This window comes from Phocoena sinus, chromosome 5, assembly GCF_008692025.1.
Source record: "Phocoena sinus isolate mPhoSin1 chromosome 5, mPhoSin1.pri, whole genome shotgun sequence".
NCBI lineage: Eukaryota > Metazoa > Chordata > Mammalia > Artiodactyla > Phocoenidae > Phocoena > Phocoena sinus.
This window is the reverse complement of record NC_045767.1, coordinates 55,747,002-55,756,887: the sequence shown is the minus strand read 5'-3', so window position 1 is coordinate 55,756,887 and position 9,886 is coordinate 55,747,002.

Genomic DNA, 9,886 nt, shown 5'->3' with positions numbered 1-9,886 from the left:
CACTCCTTCATCTCCCTATTTCCCACCCTCCCAATACCACCCTTCTAGCTGGTCACAAAGCACTGAGCTAATCTCTCTGTGCTATGTGATTGCTTCCCACTAGCTATCTATTTTACATCTGGTAGTGTATATATGTCCATATATACACTACCACTCTCTCACTTTGTCCCAGCTTGCCCTTCCCCCTGCCTGTGTCCTCAAGTCTATTCTCCAGTAGGTCTGCATCTTTATTCCCGTCTTGGCCCTAGGTTCTTCATGACCTTTTTTTTTCTTTTAGATTCCACATATATGTGTTAGCATACAGTATTTGTTTTTCTCTTTCTGACTTACTTCACTCTGTATGACAGTCTCTATGTCCATCTACTTCACTGCAAATAACTAAATTTCGTTTCTTTTCATGGCTGAGTAATATTCCATTGTATATATGTGCCACATCTTCTTATCCATTCATCTGTCGATGGACACTTAGGTTGCTTCCATGTCCTGGCTATTGTAAATAGAGTTGCAATGAATATTGTGGTACATGACCATTTTTGAATTATGGTTTTCTCAGGGTATATGCCCAGTAGATGGATTGCTGGGTCGGATGGTAGTTCTATTTTTAGTTTTTAAGGAACCTCCATGCTGTTCTCCATACTGGCCATATCAATTTACATTCACACAAACAGTGTATGAGGGTTCCTTTTCCTCCACACCCTCTCCAGCATTTATTGTTTGCAGATTTTTTGATGATGGCCATTCTGACTGGTGTGAGGTGATTCCTCACTGTAGTTTTGACTTGCATTTCTCTAATGATTAGTGATGTTGAGCATCCCTTCATGTGTTTGTTGGCAATCATACCTTCTTTGGAGAACTATTTAGATCTTCTGCCCATTTTTGGAGTGGGTTGTTTGTCTTTTTCAATACTGAGCTGCATGAGTTGCTTGTAAATTTTGGAGATTAATCCTTTGTCAGGTGCTTCGTTTGCAAATATTTTCTCCCATTCTTAGCATGGTCTTTTCATCTTGTTTATAGTTTCCTTTGCTGTGCAAAAACTTTTAAGTTTCATTAGGTCCCATTATTTTATTAGTGTTTTTATTTCCATTTCTCTAGAAGGTGGATCAAAAAGGATCTTGCTGTGATTTATGTCATAGACTGTTCTGTTTATGTTTTCCTTTAAGAGTTTGATAGTGTCTGGCCTTACATTTAGGTCTTTAATCAATTTTGAGTTTATTTTTGTGTACAGTGTTAGGGAGTGTTCTAATTTCATTCTTTTATATGTAGCTGTCCAGTTTTCCCAGCACCACTTATTGAAGAGGTTGTTTTTTCTCCATTGTATATTCTTGCCTCCTTTATCAAAGATAAGGTGACGATATGTGTGTGGATTTATCTCTGGGCTTTCTATCCTGTTCCATTGGTCTATATTTCTGTTTTTGTTCCAGTATCATATTGTCTTGATTACTGTAGCTTTGTAGTATAGTCTGAAGTCGGGGAGCCTGATTCCTCCAGCTCTGTTTTTATTTCTCAATATTGTTTTGGCTATTCCAGTCTTTTGTGTTTCCATACAAATTGTGAATTTTTTTGTTCTAATCCTGTGAAAATGCCAGTGGTAGTTTGTTAGGGATAGCATTTAATCTGTAGATGGCTTGGGTAGTATAGTCATTTTCACAATGTTGATTCTTCCAATCCAAGAACATGGTATATCTCTCCAACTAGTTGAATCATCTTTAATTTCTTTCATCAGTGACATAATTTTCTGCATAAACATCTTTTGCCTCCTTACGTAGGTTTATTCCTAGGTATTTCATTCTTTTTGTTGCAATGGTAAATGGGAGTCTTTTCTTAATTTCACTTACAAATTTTTCATCATTAGTGTATAGGAATGCAAGAGATTTCTGTGCATTAATTTTGTATCCTGCTACGTTACCAAATTCATTGATTAGCTCTAGTAGTTCTCTGTTAGCATCTTTAGGATTCTCTATGTATAGTATCATGTCATCTGCAAACAGTGACAGCTTTACGTCTTCTCTTCCAATTTGGATTCCTTTTATTTCTTTTTGTTCTCTGATTGCTGTGGCTAAAACTTCCAAAACTACGTTGAATAATAGTGGTGAGAGTGGGAAACCTTGTCTTTTTCCTGATCTTAGTGAAAATGGTTTCAGTTTTTCACCATTGAGGATGAGGTTGGCTGTGGGCTTGTAATATATGGCCTTTATTATGTTGAGGTAAGTTCCCTCTATTCCTACTTTCTGGAGGGTTTTTATCAAAAATGGGTGCTGAATTTTGTTCAAAGTTCTCTCTGAATCTATTGAGATGATCATATGTTTTTTCTTCTTCAATTTGTTAACATGGTGTATCACATTGATTGATTTGTGTATATTGAAGAATCCTAGCATTCCTGGAATAAACCCCACTTGATCATTGTGTATGATCCTTTTAATGTGCTATTGGATTATGTTTGATAGCATTATGTTGAGGATTTTTGCATCTATGTTCATCAGTGATATTGGTCTATAGGTTTTTTCTTTGTGACATCTTTGCCTGTTGTTGGTATCAGGGTGACGGTGACCTTGGAGAATGAGATTGGGAGTGTTCCTCCCTCTGCTGTATTTCGGAAGAGTTTGAGAAGGATAGGTGTTAACTTTCTCTAAAAGTTTGATAGAATTCACCTTTGAAGCCACCTGGTCCTGAGCTTTTGTTTGTTGGAAGATTTTTCATCACAGTTTCAATTTCAGTGCTTGTGATTGGTCTGTTCATATTTTCTATTTCTTCCTGGTTCAGTCTCAGAAGGTTGTGCATTTCTAAGAATTTGTCCATTTTTTCCAGGTTGTCCATTTTTTGGGCATATATTTGCTTGTAGTAATCTCTCATGATCCTGTGTATTTCTCCAGTGTCAGTTGTTACTTCTCCTTTTTCATTTCTAATTCTATTGATTTGAGTCTTCTCCCTATTTTTCTTGATGGGTCTACCTAGTGGTTTATCAATTGTGTTAATCTTCTCAAAGGACCTGCTTTTAGTTTTATTGATCTTTGCTCTGTTTCCTTTATTTCTTTTCATGTATTACTGATCTGATCTTTATGATTTCTTTCCTTCTGCTAACTTTGGGGTGTTTTTGTTCTTTTTTCTCTAATTACTTTAGGTGCAAGTTTAGCTTGTTTATTTGTTTCTTGAAGTAGGATTGTATTGTTTTAAAATTCCCTCATAGAACTGCTTTCGCTACATCCTATAGGTTTTGGGTCATCATATTTTCATTATTATTTGTTTCTAGATATTTTTTGATTCCCACTTTGATTTCTTCAGTGATCTCTCAGTTATTAAGTAGTGTATTGTTTAGCCTCCATGTGTTTGTATTTTTTTACAGATTTTTTCTTGTAATTGACATCTAGTCTCATAGCGTTCTGGTCAGAAAAGATACCTGGTATGATTTCAATTTTCTTAAATTTACCAAAGGCTTGATTTGTGACCCAAGATATGATCTATCCTGGAAAATGTTCCATAAGAACTTGAAAAGAAAGTATATTCTGTTGTTTATGGATGGAATGTCTTATAAATATCACTTAAGTCCATCTTGTTTAATGTATTATTTAAAGCTTGTGTTTCCTTATTTATTTCATTTTGGATGATCTGTCCATTGGTGAAAAAGGGTGTTAAAGTCCCCTACTATAAGGGGCTTGCCTGGTGGCACAGTGGTTGAGACTCCGCCTACCAATGCAGGGGATACGGGTTTGTGCCCCGGTCCAGGAAGATCCCACATTCCGCAGAGAGCTAGACCCGTGAGCCATGACCACTGAGCCTGCGTGTCTGGAGCCTGTGCTCTGCAACGGGAGAGGCCACAACAGTGAGAAGCCTACTACAAAAAAAAAAAAAAGTCCCCTACTATGAATGTGTTACTGTCGATTTCCCCTTTTATTGCTGTTAGTATTCGCTTTATTTATTGAGGTGCTCCTATGTTGGGTGCATAAATATTTACAATTGTTACATCTTCTTCTTGGATTGATCCCTTGATCAGTATGTAGTGTCCTTCTTTGTCTCTTGTAATAGTCTTTGTTTTAAAGTCTATTTTGTCTGATATGAGTATTGCTACTCCAGCTTTCTTTTCATATCCAATTGCATGGAATATCCTTTTCTATCCCCTTTCAGTCTGTATGTGTCCCTAGGTCTGAAGTGGGTCTCTTGTAGACAGCATATATATGAGTCTTGTTTTTGTATACAGTCAGCCATTCCATGTTTTTGTTGGAGCATTTAATCCATTTACATTTAAGGTAATTATCTATATGTATGTTCCTATTACCATTTTCTTAAGTGTTTTGGGTTTGTTATTGTAGGTCTTTTCCCTCTCTTGTGTTTCCTGCCTAGAGAAGTTCCTTTAGCATTTGTTGTAAAGCTGGTTTGGTTGTGCTGAATTCTTTTAGCATTTGCTTATCTGTAAAGGTTTTAATTTCTCCATCAAATCTGAATGAGATCCTTGCTGGATAGAGTAATCTTGGTTCTAGGTTTTTTCCTTTCATCATTTATAATATATCCTGACACTCCCTTCTGGCTTGCAGAGTTTCTGCTGAAAGATCAGCTGTTAACCTAATGGGGTTTCCTTGTATGTTATTTGTTGTTTTTCCCTTGCTGCTTTTAATATTTTTCTTTGTATTTAATTTTTGATAGTTTGATTAATATGTTTCTTGGCATGTTTCTTCTTGGATTTATCCTGTATGGAACTCTCTGTGCTTCCTGGACTTGATTAACTACTTCCTTACTCACATTAGGGAAGTTTTCAAGTATAATCACTTCAAATATTTTCTCAGTCCCTTTCTTTTTCTCTTCTTCTTCTGGAACCTCTATAATTCGAATGTTGGTAATTTAATATTGTCCCAGAGTACTCTGAGACTGTCCTCAATTACTTTCATTCTTTTTTCTTTGTTAATTCTCTGTGGTAGTTATTTCCACTCTTTTATCTTCCATGTCACGTATCTGTCCTTCTGCCTCAGTTATTCTGCTACTGATCCCTTCTAGAGATTTTTTTTTTTTTTTTTGCTGTACGTGGGCCTCTCACTATTGTGGCCTCTCCCATTGCAGAGCACAGGCTCTGGACGTGCAGGTCATGGCTCACGGGCCTAGCCACTTTGTGTCATGTGGGATCTTCCCTGACCAGGACACGAACCCGTTTCCCCTGCATTGGCAGGCAGACTCTCAACCACTGCGCCACCAGGGAAGCCCTTCTAGACATTTTAAAATTTCATTTATTGTGTTGTTCTTGATTGTTTGTTTGCTCTTTAGTTCTTCTAGGTCCTTGTAAAACGTTTCTTGTATTTTCTCCAATCTATTTCCAAGATATTGGATCATCTTTACTATCATTATCCTAAATTCTTTTTCAGGTAGACTGTCTATTTCCTCTTCATTTGTTAGATCTGGTGGGTTTTTACCTTGCTACTTCATCTGCTGTGTGTTTCTTTGTCTTCTCATTTTGTTTAACTTTCTGTGTTTGGGGTCTCCTTTTCACAGGATGCAAGTTCATAGTTCCCATTGTTTTTGGTGTCTGGCCAGTGGCTAAGGTTGGTTTAGTGGGTTGTGTAGGCTTACTGGTTGAGGGGACTAGTACCTGTGTCCTGGTGGATGAGGCTGGATCTTGTCTTCCTGTTGGGCAGGACCGCATCCGGTCATTTGTTTTGGGGTATCTGTGACCTTATTATGGTTCTAGGCAGCCTCTCTGCTAATGCGTGGGGTTGAGTTTCTGTCTTGCTAGTTGTTTGCCATAGGGTGTCCAGCACAGTAGCTTGCTTGTCATTGAGTGGAGCTGGGTCTTAGCGTTGAGATGGAGATCTCTGGGAGACTTTTGCCATTTGATATTACATGGAGGTGGGAGGTCTCTGGTGGTCCAATGTCCTGAACTTGGCTCTCCCACATCAGAGGCACAGCCCTGATGCCTGGTTGGAGCACCAAAAGACTGTCCTCTACACAGCTCAGAATAAAAGGGAGAAAAAAAGAAAGAAAAAAGAAAGAGATAAAATAAAATAAAAGTTATTAAAATAAAAAACAAAAATAATTATTAAAATTTTTTTAAGTAATTTTAAAAAATAGAAAGAAAGAACAACCAAATCAAAAAACAAATACACGAATGATAACAAGTGCTGAAAACTATACTAAAAAAAAAAAAAGGAAAAAAAAAAAAACAGACAGACAGAACCCTAGGACAAATGGTAAAAGCAAAGCTATAAAGACAAAATCACACACAGAAGCATATGCATACACCCTCACAAAAAGAGAAAAAGGGAAAAAAATATATATATCATTATTCCCAAAGTCCACCTCCTCAATTTGGGATGATTCGTTGTCTATTCAGGTATTCCACAGATGCAGGGTACATCAAGTTGGCTGTGGAGATTTAATCCACTGCTCCTGAGACTGCTGGAGAAATTTCCCTTTCTCTTCTTTGTTTGTACAGTTGCTGGGATTCAGCTTTGGAATTGGCCCTGCCTCTGCGTGTAGGTCGCCTGAGGGCATATGTTCTTCGCTCAGACATGACAGGGTTAAAGGAGCAGCTAATTCAGGGGCTCTGGCTCACTCAGGCCGGGAGTGGGTGGAGGGAGGAGTACGGAGTGTGCCGTGAGCCTGTGGTGGCAGAGACTGACGTGGCGTTGCACCAGCCTGAGGTGCGCCGTGTGTCCTCCTGGGGAAGTTGTCCCTGGATCACAGGACCCTGGCACTGGCGGGCTACACAGGCTCCCAGGAGGGGAGGTGTGGAGGGTGACCTGTGCTTGCACACAGGCTTCTTGTTGGCTGCAGTAGCTGCCTTAGCGTCTCAAGCCCCTCTCTGTAGCTCCTTTAAGCAGTGCTCTTAATCCCCTCTCCTCGTGCACCAGGAAACAAAGAGGCAAGAAAAAGTCTCTTGTCTCTTTGTCAGTTCCAGACCTTTTCCTGGACTCCCTCCCAGCAAGCTGTGGCGCAGTAGGCCCCTTTAGACTGTGTACAAACAGCCAACCCCAGTCTTCTCCCTGGGATCTGACGGAAGCCCGAGCCTCAGCTTCCAGCCCCTGCCCAGTAGGTGAGCAGACAAGCCTCTCGGGCTCGTGAGTGCTGGTCGGCACCGATCCTGTGTGCGGGAATCTCCCCACTTTGCCCTCCGCACCCCTGTTGCTGCGCTCTCCTCTGTGGCTCCGAAGCTTCCCCCCTCCGCCACCCGCAGTCTCTGCCCATGAAGGGGCTTTTAGTGTGTGGAAACCTTTCCTCATTCACAGCTCCCTCCCACTGGTGCAGGTCCTGTCCCTATTCTTTGTCTCTGTTTTTTCTTTTTTCGTTTGCCCTACCCAGGTATGTGGGGAGTTTCTTGCCTTTTGGGAGGTCTGAGGTCTTTTGCCAGCGTTCAGTTGATGTTCTGTAGGAGTTGCTCCACATGTAGGTGTATTTCTGATTTATTTGTGGGGAGGAAGATGATCTCCATATCTTACTCTTCCGCCATCTTGAAACTCCTCCAAGAATAGTCTTTTGATTTGTTCTTTGGCCATGCACATTTATTAAAGGGAAAAAATTTTTTGTTCTGTGATTTATTATTAATTATAGTGCAATTATTCAATGCTGAATAATTCTGAGAAAAGGAAAATATGAATTTCTGTAGGGGGATTGTATTTCACTGAGTAAAAATACTGTAGAATTCTCCCTTTGTTCGTTACCGATTAAATTGTATTATTTTTTTCAGAAGATCCATAAGTATAGTTTTAAACCTTTTATTCTGGGAAGCTTATTGATACAAACAACAAAAGAGTGTGAATGTTACCAGTTTAAACTTTTTTTAAATTATTGCTGAAAATATGCTGTGAAATTTTTATTCCTTGTGACAAAAAGTTTCAGGGAGCAATCTTGATAGCTACCCCAAATTAGCATTTATCTTCTCCAGAGACTTGTTAAAAAGTGGCACATGGAAATGAGAAAATTTTAAAAGTAAATTAAGGAATACGACTTGCAGTGATAAAAATTTCATATTGTTTTAGAAAATATATATTGGTGTGATTCTCATGCAGGAGAACACGTTCATGCCAAGTATAAATTGCAAGGCTTTTATACAAGTCTACAGGGGGTTTAAACACTTAGCATCTTTTCAGTACAACAATGTTTTTGACTCAAAAAATAGTTTATAAAAGGAACATATAGAAAGGTAGCTACAAGCTTAATGGTTTTCTGCAATAAAATGACACTTAAACTTTGAAACTGATACACTATGTTGAACCTTTTATACAGCTCTCCCAGTCCTCTGCACTTGGTAGGCTTCAGCAAATGTTGATGTGACATGAAAATGTATCACTTCCATCTGGCCTTTCTCAACTGGAGTTTCTCATTTGAATCACAGAAAAGAGACAATGAGTTAAGTGACTATTTTCTTGATTCTTCCAAAGTTGATTTATAAATAATATCACACTAGATATATAGGAGAGAAGTTAATTTGTTATATCAATGGATGCTTAAGATACTAAGGCTTAATTTTCTCAAGAAACACCAGTTGAGAAAGTTTGACAGCTCTATTCTTAAAAAGACATACAATTAATGTCTCCTTATCCTTTTGTTATAAACTATAAGTGATAAAGCCAGTACTGTATATATGCAGAGGTATAGCTGTGGCCATGAAGGAAGAATCTATTGACATTCTATAATATACAAAATATGTATCATTCAGCTTTCAGTGTCACATCTATTAGGTCTCTCACCATAAACTGCAGCTGCTAAACCTGGACTAGTATTGTAATTGGTGTAATTGATGATCTGCTTTTTGTTGTCAGAGTTTAAACAGGAGTCAAAGTTTGATGAGTGTTTTCAATTCCATTTTTTTAAAACTTTTGTCAGCCTCTACAAAATTGAAGTCATTTGTTCTCTTCAACAAATATTTATAGAACATACATGGCTTGACAGGCACTGTTCTATGCATTAAAATTTAAGAAATAAAAAAAAAATACATCTCTGTTTATCATCAAAGGATAGAGTAAGAGTGAAGACTGGAGATAGAGAAACTGATAGAATAGACTGTAAGAGGTCAAGGGTGGAAGCAAGGTATAGAAACAAGATGCTATAGACTTTTGTTGAAATACTGGCAAGGTCCATTATGATTTTGACTAGCCATTAAGGTCCTGAAGAGCAATCAGAAGTTAGATATATTATGAAGATAACATCAACAGAAATTCCTGGTAAACTAAAAGTGGGTTATGAAAGAATGAAAAAGGTCAACTAAACTAAATGGAATTTTCAGTATAAATTCTTTATACCCAAGTGAGTATATTCTATAGTAGTCCTCATTTTACAATCATACCCAACTAAAATAAGTAAAGGGAAACAAAATATCTGGCCCCAATTCTCTTCGTATATAGATTCTCTTCTACATGATTATCAGATAGGAGTGCTAGAAAATAAGTGTGTTTTTGTACTGCGAACACTGTACCCTATAGGAGCTAGATGGCCTAGTGATTTCTTCTGATCATGTTAATTTGAATCTCAGAATGTAACAGCAATCCCACTAGTCTCTGAAGTAGTAATATTAGCATTTTATCATTTTTGTTCCAATGCCAGCCATACCACTAAGAATTCTTTAATAGTTCTAGGACTAATATAATCTATTATAGGATTCTATAATTAATATAAATAATAATATTACTGGTATATACACAGCATAATAATGTATGACACGTTACATATATTTGAATATTACTTTTTAAAAAGTGCAAAAATGGTAAATTTCAGCACACAGTAAAATAAATGAATGCTCAACGACTTCAATGTAAGGTTAATTTCATTCAGTATAAGTTCTTTCACTTTTTCCTTTCACTACCTATTTACTATTAGAAAGTATTTGTTGTAGGATATTTACCTCCAAATTCTTATTTATTATTCCAAGAAATACAACCTTATTATCATCAAACTTAGAGTGTAAATTGTT